This window comes from Elaeis guineensis, chromosome 3, assembly GCF_000442705.2.
Source record: "Elaeis guineensis isolate ETL-2024a chromosome 3, EG11, whole genome shotgun sequence".
Classification (NCBI taxonomy): domain Eukaryota; kingdom Viridiplantae; phylum Streptophyta; class Magnoliopsida; order Arecales; family Arecaceae; genus Elaeis; species Elaeis guineensis.
The window spans coordinates 90180549-90198937 of NC_025995.2; positions in this window are offsets into that span (position 1 = coordinate 90180549).

The following is an 18389-nucleotide window of genomic DNA, read 5'->3' on the forward strand; positions in this document are numbered from 1 at the left end:
TCAAAAAATATCGATGCGATCGTTTGACTCAATCTCTTGCCGATCAACAATCTCATCTTCAATCTGAGAAAGCTAACAACAATCAACCAATGGTGGGAGTTATCAATATGATCGCAGGACGATCAAGAGATTGGGGGGCAAGTTCCAAAGAAGAATCATCCAAGAAGCAACGATAAGATAATGTAATTTTCTTCTCGGATGATGATGCTCGAGGAGTACAAACTCCTCATGATGATGCTGTCATCATCTCGACGATGATGCTAACTATGATGTAAAAAGAATCTTTATAGATAATAAAAATTCTATAGATGTTTTATTTTACTCCACCTTCTCTCAAATGTGACTATCAATCGATTGACTCGAGAAGGTTCTACCCCTTTAGTCGGCTTCACAAGACATGCAGTCGGAGTAGAGGGAAAAATTATTCTCCCTTTAACTATCAGAATCGAACCACAACAAAGTACTATCCTCTTAACATTTATTGTTGTCTGAGTACCTTCTACTTATAATGCCATATTCGGACGATCGAGACTTAATGGGTTGAGAGTGGTTATTTCGACATACCATCTTCTTATCCAAATTCTGAAAAGAAATGGGATCGGGGAGATGCGAGGGGATCAACAATTGACACGATGCTACTTCATGATTTCTATCGATGGCAACAAATCCGAAGACCCTCTATCGATTGACAAACTGGATCAAAGAGATAATGAAGAAAAGGATGAGCCAGTTGAACAACTGATTTCGATCCCATTGGGAGAAAATGATCTGACTAAAATTGTTCAAATCAGGTCACTTCTACTTGAGTTGGAGTGAAATCAACTACTAAATCTATTAAAAAGTAACACCGATGTCTTTGCCTGGTCGGCGGCAGACATGCCTGGAATTTCTCCAGATATGATAACTCATCGGTTAAATATTGATCTAAAATTTAAACAGGTGAGGCAACAGAAAAAAAGTTTTGCCCCTGAAAGATAGAAGGCCATCGACGAAGAAGTCAATAAACTTTTTGCAGCAGACTTCATCATGAAAGTCAACTATCCGAACTGATTGGCTAATGTTGTGGTGGTAAAAAAATCAATGAAAAATGATGAATCTGCATCGACTATACCGACTTAAACAAAGCCTGTCCGAAAGAAAGTTTTTTTTATCGAAGATTGATTAACTAATTGATGCAATATCAGGGTATAAACTCTTGAGCTTTATGGATGCCTTTTTGGGATACAACCAGATCCGAATGATGTCCGAAGATGAAGAGAATACAGCCTTTACGATCGATAAAGGTATCTACTGCTACAAAATGATACTATTCACTTGAAGAATGCTGGAGCGACTTATCAACGATCGATCAATAAAGTCTTCAAAAAATAAATCGAATAAAATATGAAAGTCTATGTCGATGACATGCTAGTGAAAAGTATTGAAATATATGATCATGTTCGAGACTTGAAGAAAGCTTTCGACATACATCGACGACATCAGATGAAATTAAATCCGACTAAGCGTACATTCAGTATAACAACTGAAAATTTTTTTGAATTTCTCATGTCGCAGTGGAGAATTGAAACTATCCCAAAGAAGATAAAGGCTATTCTTGACATGAAGCATCCCAACTCTAAAAAGGAGATACAATAGTTGAATGGAAGAATTGCCACACTTAGTCGATTCATTTTGAAATCAATATAAAGATGTGTACCCTTCTTTAAGACTTTGCAGCAAACAAATGACTTCCTATAGTCGGATGAATGCTGAAAGGCTTTTGAAGACCTAAAAAGGTACTTGACATCTCCTCCACTACTTACAAAGTTGAAGGAGAAACACTGTATCTCTACTTGGTCACATCTTCAGAAGCGGTTAGTTTGGTTGTCATCAGCGAAGATGAAAATCAAACTCAAAGGCCTATTTACTATACAAGCTAAGCACTATATGACACTGAGATTAGATATTCGAAGATAGAAAAGATGGTCTACACTCTTATTATTTCGATCTAGAGATTTCCACTATACTTTCAAGCACACTCAACAGTCATTTTAATAGATCAGTCCTTGAAGATAATCTTGCAGTGACCAGATACCTCTGGTCGGATGGCAAAGTAGATAATTAAACTTAGTAAATTTGGTATACAGTATCGTCCACAACCATCAATGAAAGCTCAAATCTTGATCAACTTCATCATCGAGTGCATCGTATCCGACGATAAATCTAATGACGGTCTAAGCAAATTGAAAGCTCAGAGGTCGAATCAGAATTTGATTGGGCATTGCACATTGATAGAGCATCCAACGCTCAAAAAATGGAGCTGACCTCATACTCATAAATTCTGAAGGGATAGTAACTAAATACGCCCTTCAGTTCAACTTTAAAGCTTCAAATAATCAAGCCGAATATAAAGTCTTGTTAGCTAACTTGAAGATTGCAAAAGAGCTTGGTATGGATAAATTGAAGGTTTTCATCGATTCATAATTGATCACCGGACAGATTAAAGGTGAATTTGAGATCCGAGACCCGAAGTACCTTCAAAAAGTAAAAAATCTCATCCAAACTTTCAAATATTTCAGAATTTTTCATATCCCTAGAATAGAAAATACATGCATCGACACACTTTTTCGACAGACGGCTACTTCTTCCAATCTACTCAATCGAGCATTTATTAAATACCTCGAATAATTAAGTATCGACAAAGTCCATGGAGTGCAACAAATAAAATGATGAACCAGCTAGATGGATCCAATCTTTTAGTATTTGATCGAGAGAACTCTACCCCAAGTTTCATTGGAAGCCAAATGGCTAAGATGGATGGCTTCACAGTATGTGCTGATGAATAGACAACTATATAAAAGGTTATTCTCTCTTTTTACTCGTTTAATATCGAAGCTGATTATACTCTCTGAGAAGCCCACAAAAAGTTTACAAAAATCACCTGGGGGACAAATCACTGGCTTATAAAGTCTTACGACAGGGGTATTACTGGCCCACCATAAGGAAAGATGCTGTCGAGTTTGTTTGAAAGTGCGAAGCATGTCAAAAGTATGCCAATATTCAACATCAACTGGCTAATCAGTTGACATCAATTATTGCACCATGGCCCTTTGCACAATGGAGAATCGATATACTCGATCACTTCCCTCCAATGACTGGTCAGAGGAAGTTCTTAGTCATTGCCGTATATTATTTCACCAAAAGGATGGAAGCTTAACCCCTAGTATAAATTATTGAAGGCAAAATGGAAGACTTCATCCAAAAATTCAATATATACTGATTCAGATTGCCATACAATATTATTACCGACAATGATCAATAATTCGACAATTAGAAGTTCAAAGAGTTCTGTGCAAAATTTTATATCACCCACAAACTCACCTGCATCAGCCATCCGTAGTCAAACAGAGAAGTGAAAGTGACAAACTGAATGATTCTACATGGTCTCAAAATTAATCAGACTGAATGAAGTCTAAAATTTATAGATAGAAGAATTATACTCAGTCTTATGGGCTTATTGGACGACTCCTCGCATCCCAACAGGAGAGTCGTTGTTCAATCTAGCATATGTAATGGAGGTAGTGATCCCATTAGAGATCAGACTACCATCAATGAGGATCGAATAGTATGCAGAGTCAAGTAATTCCGACTATCGAAGAGCCGACTTGGATTTACTCCTGGAGGTTCAGTTACAAGCTCAAATAAGGATGGCTGCATATCGACAAAAAGTGGCTGGATATTACAATAGTAGGGTTAAACCGAAGGTCTTCCATCCTGACAACTTGATTTTAAGAAAAGCAGAAGTTTTAAAATTCTTGGAGCAAGAAAAATTATCTCCTAACTAAGAAAGCTCATGCAGGGTGACTGAAATCTTTCACATGAGTGCATATCGACTTGAGACCCTCGACGGAACGACTGTCCCTCAGATATAAAATACCGACAATCTACAAATGTATTATCAGTGAAGTTTGTCTATATAACATAATATGTTTGAAATGATATGTTCAGCTTTCAATAAATTTTCAACTGAATATTCAGTTATCTATAAATATGATGTCTGACCGATGATCCATCGATTAATCTATAAACCGACTTCAGTCGATTGAAAGATATACTGACTCGACTCAGATTGATCGGAAGATATATCAACTTGACTTCGATCAGTTGAAAAATATATCAAAGTCGATCAGAAGATATTGACTCGACTATGGTTGATTGAAAAATATACCGAAGTCGGTCGGAAGATATATCGACTCGACTACAGTTGTCGAAAAATATATCGATCCGACTCTTGTCGGTCAATGGATATTCAGTTTGTCTGCATATATCAAAAATTTATAGAAATTGTGCCCAAATAGTTGGTTAATACCTGACTAAAAGGAAGACATTATGACATCGGTTGATAAATTACTGATTACTATTCGTTTAAACTAGCAACAGTCATCTACAACGAATAATGATTACATTCAAAGAGACTTGATTACTTGACATTCAAAAAATTTCACTTAAAAAATTTCTTTCATTACCCAGTTGATGACTACAAAATCAAAATAAGGTCCAATGATAAAAGGAAAGAAATTTCATTGTCGACTGAAGGCTATATAAAAATCGGACTAAGATCCAGTAACAAAAAGAGAAAAACTACATCGATTGCCGCTCGACTTCACTAACAACTTCGGTCATCGCAATAGCTTCGACCTCTTGGACTTCGATAGTAACCAGCTCTACTTCGACCGACGTCGGTGTGATTTTCTTAGTAATCAGAGCAGTTCCTTCGATAGTCGGTGCTACTTCTGTCGCCCTTTCTTTCAGAGTCAGGATGGTAATGCTACTCAGATCTAGGTTTGGATAAAGCTTTGCAACAGCATCTTTACCATCTTCATACCCGATCTAGTAAGCTTCATCACTACCTTCGAGGACTTTTTGTTTGAAGTCTTCAGACTTCTTGTAGTCCTTGATGGCTCGACTAAGAGCCTCCTGAGCAGCCTTCACCGCCTCCTTCACAATCACCGACTCGACATAGGCTAGTGCCAACCATGCTTTGATCGCCCGATGCCTCTCCCACTCATTCTCCAGCTCGCAAAAACATTCGTCACATTCCCCCTAGAGTGGGTAATTGTATTCTTCTTTTGTTGAATCCTGGCATCATGGGAGCTGATGGTCTGTTGAGCCGATGCTAATTCGACCTTCAATCGGGATATTTCTTCTTTGTGTTTCTTTTTCCAGTCTATCACCACTTAAAGAAGCTCATTGGTGACTTTCTTGTTAGCATTTGCAGCTGCAACTCAGTCGGCCCATGTCCTACTAGGTTTCATTACCCCTTTGAATCCTATCTCTAATGTCGACATATCATGCACCTACTGGAAAAGATAACAGTTAAAATTACAAAAGCAAATGAGACAAGAGCAAACGAACAGGGAAATATCGACTTACGTTGAGGATGATGGGATAAAAAGATGAAATGATGTCGGAGATGGTCTGATTCTTTCTATTCTCCCGATCCGTCGAGAGAAGAGCAGCCTCCAAAAGTTGTTTGGCTAGTTTTGGGTTCCACAGTGCCGACTCGCCAACGGGTACCCAAATGTCAAAATGTTCCATCAAGTCTTTCGGAGCCTCACCACTAGCCGAAACCTGCAGCATCTATTCGTGCTCCTGAGCGGATGGCTGACCGACTAGCATTGCCATCCATTTGGGTGTGGAAGATCGATGAAATGATGATGGCACCTGAGATGTCGTCTATGCCGAGTTGATAGGTGGTGGATCAATGATCATGATGTCTCATGATTGCTTGATTGCTCAACTGGAGGAAGAGCTTCAGGTGGCAGAAGGACCCCCAGGGCTGACAGTGCAATTACAGGTTCGGTGCGGGTTTCAAAAATGACCACCAAAGGAGTGTCGGGTTAGGTCTTCTTTGGATCTGGAGATGGACCCGCACCAGCAGCAGACCTCTTTCTAATGGCATTTTATCGAATCTCATCTGTCGACAGTCGCATACCTGTAGATAGATAATGATAATGACTTAGCCACAAATTTGAAATTAAATGAAAAATAAAAGATTGACGAGTACTATGCTATACCTGCAGAAGGTGCTGAACTAAGTCTGACATCATATAGGCTCTACTCCATTAGCAGCTCCCATTGCTGAGGGACTTCCATATCTTTCAAATGCAGGAAGTCTTCTCGATCGACGACATCGACTCTGCTATTCTCATTCTGACTCACTCTACGATTCTTTTAAGAAGGAAAGCCCCAGGCCAAAGAGGAAAAAATAAAGAAGAACTATTTTTTCCATTCATGGATAGAAGAAGGGAGCCCAGTAATAAAATGCAGACCCTTTTTCGGGCCAAAAAACCACCAAACCCTCAACCTTAGGGTGTGGATGAAGTACGAAGAAAGCTTCAAAAAGAGATACTCTAGAGTTGGTTGGAATCATATGACATAACAGAGCAAAATTGATAATTAACTGAATGGAATCTAGAGCAAGTTGGGTAGGATAAATCATATAATAGTCAAAAATATTTCGAACAAAGTCCGAAATCGGAAAGTGAAAACCTGCCCGAAGGTTCTCTACGTAAATAGCTACTTGACTTGGAGGAAGGGGAGATCATCCGGTCATCCAAATTGGATGCATAAAGCTGAAACTGTTCCAGGATACGATATCATTCTCAGAGCCAAAAAACTTTGGATTCGGTCATGGATGAAGCTTTCACGGCCAAACTCGAAAGGGAGTTGTCAAGCGAACTAACCGATCGACTACCCCAATAAGATTCTGGACTAGAAAGTCTATCTTCATCTTCCCTAACCTGACCTTTACCCTTTCTACTGCTACTAGCCATTAACAATGGCGGAAAAAAATTGAAAAAGAAGTGAAGGGAAGGAGAAAAGGCCAACTTGAAAGCAAAGGAAAATCCTGGAGATCACAAAGATGAGGAGAAGAAGATGATTCCCTTCAATGGAGCTCTTGACACCCATAGGAAAATGCACGGATTCTTAGAGTTGCAGAAGACCCAAATGAAGGAGGAAAGTGACCTTTATATGGATCCCACTGACAATCGAGATAAGTTCATCCAAATCAAGATTCCCCCAGATCCTGACATATGGCAATGTTAGGGCCGAACATCATTCGGACCTTTCGACACACCTACTGCCTGATCAAAATACGTCAATATGATCCACGTGAATCGTCAGAACCAATAATCATCAGACACATGGCAGCATCCGATGTATCAAAATCAAATCAATCGAATCTTCCCACCATTTGACGGACTGCAACATTAAATAAACATCTCCTCGATTTGATATACTAATGATGATCGCATGATTATCGAAACGATAAAATGACTGAAGATTTTTTTTTTGAGAGGATCATTAATGCCTGCAATTGAAATGACCATAGAATCAAGGCTCAAATTCATGACAGCAGATATGCTCACTCCCATCATCCAACATATCAAGTCATTTTGGACTTGGGAGTGGGAGACAACTGTTGGGACAATCGGATCTGCTCTCCTCGATACAGGGTTGGTTCTCCGACTCAACATTGGCCACAGATGTCGGACCATCAAAAATAACTACCAGAGGAGTTACTGGTTTGACTATTGCATCTACAGGGTTCATCACCCCGACATTCTATCGCTGTCACGGAACATGAAGAATGGCCGACTATCTATTGGTAAGCCGACTTCCTATCAGTAACCCCCGATCATCTTCTCAAGCGGCAACTTATCCAAACGACTTGATACACTATACTACTGATGACTCTTCGATACAAAGTATGAGAAACTGACTTACAGTCAGTATATCAGAATCACCGACCTCCAATCAATATGCCAGAATCATCGATTTGTTATACAATTGGAATCCACGATCATGATACCTCAATCACGGGTAACAACTCCATACCACGACTGTCAGTAGGATAAATAGCCCACTAACTCTATGATTATAGTCTGATAAAAGGGTTAACTATCTCTTTAGTGCCATGATAAGCGGACCCCATGCACTCAACGGTTACATTCGAATTGCCTATAGAGGGGAGATAAGGGAACGGCAATAATAAAGAGAACTTTTGGATTAAAACTCTGCCATATTCTACTCTAAATTTTCTGTTCATCATTTTTTACTGAATTAGGCATCGGAGGGTCCCCATCGGACAAAATTCCAACCAGTGGACTTATTTCGCAGGTCGCTCTTCATCGGAGTCAGGCATACACGGGGATTGGCCACAGCAAATATATTTTGCATAAAAATTTACTTAGATATTTAATTTACAAGGGAAAAAAATTGTCAAATGACAAGCAATTAAGATTTCCACTGCAATTTTATCCATGATCCTAAATGCAAGGTGGGTGAGCCGTCTAAATAGAATTTATTAGATATTCAAAAGATATGTATGAGATTATATATATATATATCATAGCTGACTGTTTCATCTCACATGTGTTTGTTCAAACTTAATTATATATTTGCAATGTTAGTGGTTGTTTTGCATTTATTTCTTGTCATGAGATTATCCTTTATCTTCATACTTCTTACAAGGATCAACAAATAGCTGTCTAATCACTTCTTCAGTATTTCATTTAATCTATAATTCTGGGAAGATCCATCATTGGATGGATGCTACTACGTTGATCATATGCATCTCTATCCTAGTTCTATATTTATGGAAGGACACCCTCTCTCCCTCAAAAATTGTGAAATTATTGGCTGTGTTAGAAATGCTATAAATCAAATTATTAGGTTTATGTTAGTGCCATTGGTCCAATCCATCATTATGTTCCTGATGATAATATTAGCATATTTTGTCATGCACCTTTTTAATATTTTGGCTTTCTTCTTTTTCCAATTAAGAGATGTTACGAAATTATCCCTTTTTTTTTTTTTTTCGCCTTTTTCCAGAATGCACCTTGTCTTGTACAAGTCTATGGATACTTTGTGAAGCCTATCGCAGCAGTATCCCTCACTGTCAGGCTTTTCTCAACCTGAATCACTTTTGACATCTAATCTAAGAAGGCTCTAAGCTACGGAAACAACAGCGATGGGTAAAATCCAGTACGGTCGCATGGATAAGTTTAAATCTTAATGGTCTCTCCTTAGATCACTTTAAGCCACATCTTTTATTCCTCCAGTCAAGCGTGCGTGCTGATCTTTCTAGAAGTGCCGCGTGAAAATTTACAATATTATATTGCTCAACCATCATTTCACATCAGACAGAAGTCAAATATATCCCGGTTCTCTTGAAATAATTTCTAGTTGATATTGTTTGTCTGTTAAAATTAGATGTAGTCCCAATTAACCCAATGTTCCCTCGTTTGGAAGTTCCAAGCATTAATAATGCTACATGAATATTTTCCAAATTGTAAACAACCCAACCCGGTAAAAAACTCGCATGCGTATCTAAGCTATAATATATTCTCGATGAAATGTCACGCAGGTGATGTATGATAGTCAGCAAAATCAAATGTTTGATTTAAGTAAAAACCAATAACAAGCTACTTTGACATGTTGTTACACAATTGCTAAATTGGAGTTTTGCTCCAAATTAGCCTGGATTCGCTTCTGCTCAGGGTGCTAGCTATTTTGACCTGTCCTTCTTAGCATGAAAGAGAGTTGAAAATAGGGACGAAAAGGAAATAGGGCAAGAAGGAAAAAGGATGGAAAAATCTAATGTGATAAACTCCTTTCCCTCTATTACATTAAGGAAGAACATCCACATAAGTAACCGACCATGTCTGGTAAAATTTATCCTAATCATAAAGTAGAAAAATAACAACATTCATAAGCCCAATAACAGCATGTTCAGGAGCATGCGACACCAGAGAAAATTGTTTAATTGTTATTCTCCTTTAATAATTGAAATGGTATAGAAAATTTGGAGAACAACTGAACCATAATCTAGATGGATGAAAAAGAAGAGGGCAAAACTCAATAGTAACAAGAGATCGTAATTTTTTTATTTTAAAATTAAAAATAATAAGAACAATTAAAAATTTTCGATTCTAATTTAAATCAATTCAACATCAGTACTCAGAGGATCCATGGGGGAATGTTTGGACACTAGGTAAAAGATTAACTATAAAGGGAATCAAATTAAAAACATCCAAAAAAGTATAAAAAAGATGGAAATATTTTGTTTCGGGCTTTCTGATTAAGGCCTCGAAGGATTAAATATGATTGGTGAAAATCGAATACAGATTCTTTTTCCCTCCTCCTAAAAGGATGCTTTGGCTGGGAGTTTAGGAAAGAAAGCAAAAGAAAAGAAAATATTAGTAAGAAAAGAAAAGAGAAGAAAAGAAAGTAAGTATATTTCTTTTCTCTTGATAGAGAGTTTAAAGAAAGAAAAGAAAGTAATTTTTTTCTTTTGATTGGAAGCAAAGAAGAAAAGAAAAAAATAAAATATTATAATATTTTTTTACTATTATATCTTTGCAAGGAACCTAATAAACTCAAGAAAAGAATCAAGAAAGATCTTATTTTTTAATTTTTTTCATCTTTCTTTTTATTTTCATTGATTTTTCCATCTACAGGAGTCTCAATAGAATGGGAGGCTTAGGTGGGATGCATGAAATAAGTCTTAAGATTGCAATGTAATATTAATTTTGTTCTTTATCATTAAAGGGATAACATGGAAATCATAAAAGATTCACTTATTTCCAATTCCTTTCTCTCCAATTTCGCTTGATTTGGAGGAGAAAAGAATTGTAGATTTGAGGAGATTTGTATTCCCTCTATTTCTCTCATTTTCTTTTCTTTTTTTATAAAAAAACTCCTAACTAAGAGAAAGTAATAACTTTTTCTTCCATTTTTTTCTTTTCTCTCCTATTCTTCTCTCCCAACCAAAGTGGGAAAGAAGCCAAAATTCTTTAATCAGATGCCAAAATAGAGAACGTAAAACACACCACCATTTTTTTTTATTGATTGCCCCAACCTTACACATAGAAATAAACACACGGCCATTACCTTTCAGAGTCACCATAGCAAGTAACTCTTACTCACAATCCAGAGAATAGAAAAGCTGCAACCACAACAACATCAATTATCTATAGGTGAACCAGACTACACAAAAAGGGAGGCTAATCCACCCAGTCCATGACGTCGATTCCAGTTAGTCTAGTGCTATCCATTAGTTTCCGAAGATAAGGAGAAAAGAGCTGAGGGCGAGGGTACAACAGCAGTGAACATAGTTACCCACAAAAGGATCTTGCCGTTGCGGGTAATGGTAGAATTCAGAGGTGCCACCATCGAAACTTTCATTAGCACGAGCCCCAAAATGAAGGTGATGAGGTTTGCGAAGAGGCAGACCTGGAATGCCAAGTCTAGTTGGTGGCGGCGACAAAACCCTAGCATGAGCATACCAGTGCCAACGAAGAAGGTGAACTTAGCCACCAGGTTTGGCTCGGGACCTCTAGCTCTGGCTATCTGCGTTTCGAGGAGAAATTCTTCAAACGAGCTTAGACCCATGAAGTTGGAGACACTGAGAGAGAGCTGCATTTCGGGGAGGAGAAATTCTTCAAATAAGCTTGGAGCCATGGAGTTGGAGACACTGAGAAAGAGCATGCTTCCAACGAGAACATGAGTTTCAAAATAGAGCTTGGAGAAGAGGGTGGGATGTGCAGAGCTTGGAGAAGAGGATTTATCTGGCTACATTTGAGCTGTACTCCATGCCTACCATATCCTGCAGTGCTACATGCACATAGTAAGGGATCTGTACTCGTATATTCTGCGCCATGAAAGAAGAGCACAAAGGGACAAAAGAGAAGTCATGAAACGTTCGTTTGGATCGTTTTCTTGACCTGTTATAGGTTGTTTTTTTGATTTGTTATCAATTTTTTCATGCTTTATTTATTCATGGTTTTTCTTTTTCCAGATAGTAGGCCATGTTCCAATGGGCATTAGAACTGGTTAAGAGAGGCCCAGTCAGATATAATGGACCTAATGTGGCCTTTATGCTGAGGACGGGAGGAGAAGTCTACCTTAAGCTACTTTAGAAAATTTTTCATGCATCACCTAAATCTATCATTGGGCCTAATTTCTTAATATAAAATCACAAGAAAGATTTGTTCTTTAACCCATCTATGGCCCCAAATTTCTTGCTAAAAGTATCATCATCTATCAGGGGAAAGATTGTATCTTTCGTGCGAAAGAAAGATTATCCTATTTCATACAAATCAACTATTGGATTGCATAATGGTTTTTTTGAGATCTGTGGAGCGATGGGATGAAAGAAGATTGATCATTCTTTTATGCGAAAAATACAACACAAACCCCCTCTGTCATAGTTCATGGCTCCCAAGAGTGGCAATGTCCCTTCATAATATTGTTCTAGTACTATCATAAGCCACATATCCAATCCATCCACATTGTCCCATTTGAGCTAATTGGAAAGAACAAGATGATTCCGTCCTAGTCAAATATCATCCTTTTTTTTGGCTAAAACAAAATAGGAGTTGGAGGGGGGTGACCCAGTACATCTACCTCTTCTGGACGTGACTATAGGACCCCAACTTTCACTGGAGAATGTTCGATTTGCGGCTAAGTTTGGATGAATAGACGGCTCCTTCCCCATCATATTAGTGAATCTAGCGGATGAGTATGTCACTCCAGTACCACTGAGAGCCAATGGATCAGATATCATTTTCAGACATCATGTTCGGATCGTCAAGATATGCTCTATTCGACAGTCATTTATGCCCTGACATTTAATCACAATCCGATATCCGCCGTCACTCGAACTCGAGTCACGTCGTTGAAAACAAAGGCCCGTTCCACTGGGATGCCACCTCAATAGTAGTAAAACATCATCCTTTGACAATCCATTTTCTCATGTAGTCTAGACAAGGACTATGATGTGCCATGTAATCACGAAAGTCAAGGGCCTTCCAGGGGTGCAAATAGGTCAGGTCGGATTGGGTTATAGGTGATCTCGATTCGACTTGACCTGATTTTTTCATTGGATCATAATATTGAATCTAGACCCAATCCAATAGAAGATGGAATCGAGTTGAATCGAATCTATGATCAAAATTTTTAATCCAATAGATCATTCGGATTTGGTTGGAAACATATTTAATCCACCCCAACCCAGAAAATTTGGGACCGGATCAGGTCTAGATTAAACATAGCTATGTGTTTTAATTATTGCATAGCCAACGATTATTAATTACATAAAATAGATAATAAATAATATCGCTCTCAAAATAAATTAGAATATAAAAATAATTTTAAATCTATCTTTATATTTAAGACATCATACAAGTCTTAGATTACAATTTTACCCCTTAAATAGGTTCGGATCCAACAACATATTAGGTTCAGATCAGGTTGGGTCTGAATTCAGTAAATTCAAATCCGAATCAAAAAATAAAATGGATCCAATTTTAAAATTGGATCTAGTCTTATGGGTCTATTAAAATAAATCGGAATAGGTTTAAGCGTATCAAGTCCTAGGTAAATCCAACCTATTTACAACCTTAGCACCATCTGGATGGAGAGGGACTTGGTGATTGTGATGGTCCGAACCTTCTTCCTCATCCAATCATTTCTCCGTATGGTCCATGGAACATGGTGGTCATCCTCTCAAGGTTTTCAATATTTGGATGTTTAGAAAGGGGAATTAGGTCACAATCAAGCAGACAACTTAGGATAGGCTAATTAAGGATTTGGTTTGTTAGGCACCTCTTTTTGAAACTACATCCATACAACATTGTTCATGCTAACGCGAGAATTGGGCTAGATGACCAAAAGTTCTCTGATCACTTTAAGTTTGCCTTGATACCAAAAAGTAGTGTCCTAATTTTGGATAAGAGCCACATATGTTAACTTTGACACCATCTTATCTCATTTTGTGACACCAATCCTAAATGATAAACGCATATTTTTATTACCAAAAATAGCCACTAAATTGAAAGAGCACAAGCCAAATCCACTTCAAGAAGTAAAATTTTTCATTCTATTAATTAGTTCCAATCTCCATCCACACGAACAAAAGAACATATTATTGCTACAAATATAATACAGGATAGATTTTTAGATACAAAAAGGCTTAAAATAACTTTTTATTGCATTCAATATTTTATTTCCAAAGAAGTGATTGGTACACTAATCATGAAAACTAGAAGAGAAAATATTTCCATACATGATAAAGTTGCATCCATTGCTACCTCAAGATCAGCATCGCATTAATATATAGTAAAATAAGAATTGATTACTTGCATAAGCGTCGATTATAGTGCTAAGTTTTAAATTTTTTTAGTTTTAATTTATTTTTTTATATTTTTTTATTATGGGTTTTACCACCTCAGCCAATGTCCTCGAGACTCATGCTCAAAAGCTCTCGAGTTGACAAAAATATCGATGTGAGCTTTGATTCCTAACTCATCAGGAGGTCGAGCTCATCAAAGAAGCCGAGCTTATCAAGAGATCGAGCTCATCAGAAAGTCGAGCTCATCAAAAGATCGAGCTCATCAGAAAGTCGAGCTCATCAAGAGATTGAGCTCATTAGAAAGCCGTCTTCATCAGAAGACCGAACTTATCAAAAAGCTATCCTTATCAGGAGGCTAAGATTATTAGAAAGCTGACTTCATCAGAAAGTTGAGCTCGTCAAAAGATCGATCTCATCAAAATGCAGACCTCTGACATATCATAATATTAGAAGACGTCAGCCTCATAGCAATCTTCGATCTACTCAGTTTGTATTAACGAGATATTGGTTCTAGCCGACCTATAGGAGAAATATCACCATATCACATTAGTTGATCTAAAGATTCACCATGACTGCTTTAAGCCATATCAGGTTATTACCGATCTGCGGATATATTACTCGATTCCCAGCAAGGGGACATCGGATTTGACTAATCTCATCAGACTTAGCTAATCTCACTCTTAGAGCCAGTAAGGCTTCAAGTCAATTATCTTCCAGCAATGCTACATCTATCTTCCAGCTATGTTACAGCTACTCTTCACGTAGGGTAATACAACCCATGATCTTCATGCAGCTGGCTATTCTATTATAACAAACTAACAGTCTAACAAACTCCAATGATTATCCATAACCATCTAACAAACTCATAACAGCCTAATGGTCTAAGCAAGCTCTCTCTACATAAGAGAGATAGGGTACTCTCTAGAAGATAAGTCAAATTATAATTCACAGAGTTCTGACTTAGCTGAACTCTTTTTTTTCATTGAAGAAAATCAAAATTCTCACTCTTCTCACTCAAAACCCCTCTCTTTGCCTTCCATTTTCTTTATTTCCATCATCTGTTCTCAAGGCCCTAGCTGATTTAAGCATCGGAAGGTCCTAAATCGGAGGGTACCCCAATCATTTTAGGACTTATTTTATAAGTTCATTCATGGTCTACACTAACTCAACCCTTAATAGCTCTTCAGCTTGATTCAAGACTAACCTCGCCCACTTCTCTTCAGAGCCTTGCGGCAACATTATCATTTCTTTGATAAAGAGAATATGACTCTGTCTTCTAATAGTACACACTGGTAAGGCAAAAATGATAGATCTAATAGAATCACTTTGATAGTGGATGTTAACTTAAAGGTACGATGAGTGATTTTTTAGAATTCTTTTTAAAGAAGAATTGTGGTGGTGGTGGTCGTCGTCGTTAGGGCTGGTGGATTATTTGCCAAATTTTGCATCTAAAAATTTATTTCACATATTTGTCTTTCTCTCTGCTCTTCATATCGCTCTTTTAGATACTTCTATGTTTCAACTTTTAGCATGGTCAGATTTGCCTTTTCTTTTTTTTTTGGTGCAAATGAATGGTCACATCAATCTAGTACGAGAGCAGTCCAAAAAATCAAGATATATAAAATCTCACAAGTCCAGCGGGTAGTCCTCATCTTGTCACCAAATTCAGTCGCCAAGTGCTCTATAACAAAAGTCGCTACCTAGTCTACTGCAGTATTAGCCTCTTGATAAATATGCTGAACTCTAACTATCGCAGCTTGACGAAAAGAAGTCTAAACATCCCGGATAAGAAGATGACAAGCTGCATAGCACCTCCTTGAATTCAAGCAATAACTATGGCAGAGTCATCTTAAAATATATCCTCTCCATATGAAACTGCTGCCTAGCAAAAGTGACACCTGTCCAGACGGTATGAAGTTCTGCATCTGAAATGGAAGACTCAAAGAGGTGGAAGCCACGAGCCACCAGAAGTCTACCATCAAGACCATGGATATGGAAAGGCATGTAGTATGCATTAAATTTTGAAAATATGTTTTGCATAAAGATTTACTTAACTATTTATTTTCCAAAGAAAAAATTAGATTTCTTTTTTATAGAATGATAGGCAAGTAAGATTTCTATGGTAATTTTATCTACGATTCTAAGTGCAAGAAGGGTGAGTTGTCTATATAAAATTTATTGAATATTCAAAAAATATGTATGAGATTTTTTATATAAATGTATTAAGTATTCAATAAATGTGTCTCACTTATTTTGTACCTAGATTTAGGGCAAAAATCTTCCAACAATCACTGGAAGTACATTTTTAAAGTATTAAAATTAACTTTTCTTGACATAAATAATCAAAAAAACTCTTTATGCAGAAACCACATTCTGAATTTATAATTTTATCTTTTCATATTTATGATATTTTTAAATTTTAAAAATGAACAAGGACCCTACTTGGATTCACTTAGAATATGTTTGAGGACAATTTTTTCCTCCAGTAATGAATTTTTGGAGGAAGGTTGTAGTCCTGAGTCGTGATCCATATATGAATTTGACTCTACGCTCTGTGGGACTAAGCACTGGAAACCCAGTAGTCCCAACCAATAGAGCGAGTAGGACGACCTAGTCCATTGGGGTAAGGATGTCCTTTGGTCTGCTCAAGTAATTTAGAGCAACCTAGTTGAGGGTGAAATTTGAGCTAATGTCAATCTTGGTCTCAAGCCATGTAGTTGGATGAAAGATGAAGGTTTTAACCAACTCGAAATGTCTACAAAAAAATCCTTAAAAAAATAAAATTAAAAAAAAAAAGCCTTCGCAAAGAAAAGAAATGCTAACGGCGGACTAGACAAGTAAACAAAAAAATAAAATAAAATAAAATCTTTTCTGCCAACTCAACTCCAAAGATTGGTATAATAGGAAAGGGATAGTTTGTCAACTTACATTTGCATGCATGAATTAGATTGCTAAAAAACTTTTTGGGTGCTTGCACATTGCTGAACTCAATATTTTTTTAGAAATAGTGACAATTTTTCACTGATCAAACTTTGGACTTCACATTATGCTGCAGTTCTTGAATTGTCAAATAGCAATGTATATGGTATTATATGATTCATATAATACAAAACATATCTCCAAAGATGACAGAGTGATTTGAATATGAAAATATTAGTTCAATCATTGTCCTATAATCGTCACTATAATCGGAAAACATTGTTTACCATGTAAATGTTGAGAATTTCAATGGAAAAATTGGCTCTGATAAGAAATTTTATGCCATAGGAAATAAAAATTTTGATGCTGTTGCGGCCAATCCCCTCGTCGCCTGGTCGCCGGGAACGAATGCCTGCAAAAGAAGTCCGCACTGACCGGAGGTGACTCCGACGGACCTCGGATCAAGTCAGAGAGGAGACTAGGCAACAGTAAAAAGAATCAAGGAGCTCAGCGAGAGAGAAAGAGAGAGGGTAGAGTAAGCCCAAGGGTTTCGAAGGGACCTCCTCTGGCACTGTTGTCTTTCCCATTTTATAGTAAAGCGCAGCATGGCGCCATCATTAATGGCGCAGACAATGGAGAGTTGTCAAATCACCAGAGGCTGTCAGAGTCGCCGTGGGACTGTCAAATCACTAGGGTTGACCCATGTCTTAGATGTGACAATATCCCAGGGGGCTACGCCGCATGCCTTTGTCAGGGCGGCGGTCCTCAGCAGCCGTACGGTGTTCGGAGGAGTCGACCGACTGTACGTCGGTGTTTGGTTGTGGAATGTCGGATGAAAATCCAGAGACCCTCCGACGGTCAGTCGGACGTGTTGCGGGAGTCGGATATCGAACTCCGCGGTTCGGCCAGTCGGGAATGGAGAGGATCTGCCCGACCGACGTATACTCGGTCGGACGGTGTCGGCAGTCGTCGGTCGGTGCGGTCGGTAGAGTCGGATACCGATCAGGCGGACCCGATGGTGAGTCGGCGTGAGAGGGACAGTCGGTATATCCCAACAGAAGCATAAATAGATATAGATTCTCACTTCTTTTAGTGAACTGCACTTCTTCACTAATAATAATGTCCACGTACCAAAGGCCCCCAAAACCATTACCCCAAGAGATATAGGCCATCCAACGAGTTTGCGTTGTATCTTTCATAGGAAAGAATGATTGATCTTCTTTCGCGACTTCAAGCATTTGATCACGCTTTGTACATCTTTTAAAGCATAAGAATCTTTTCTGTCCATCCG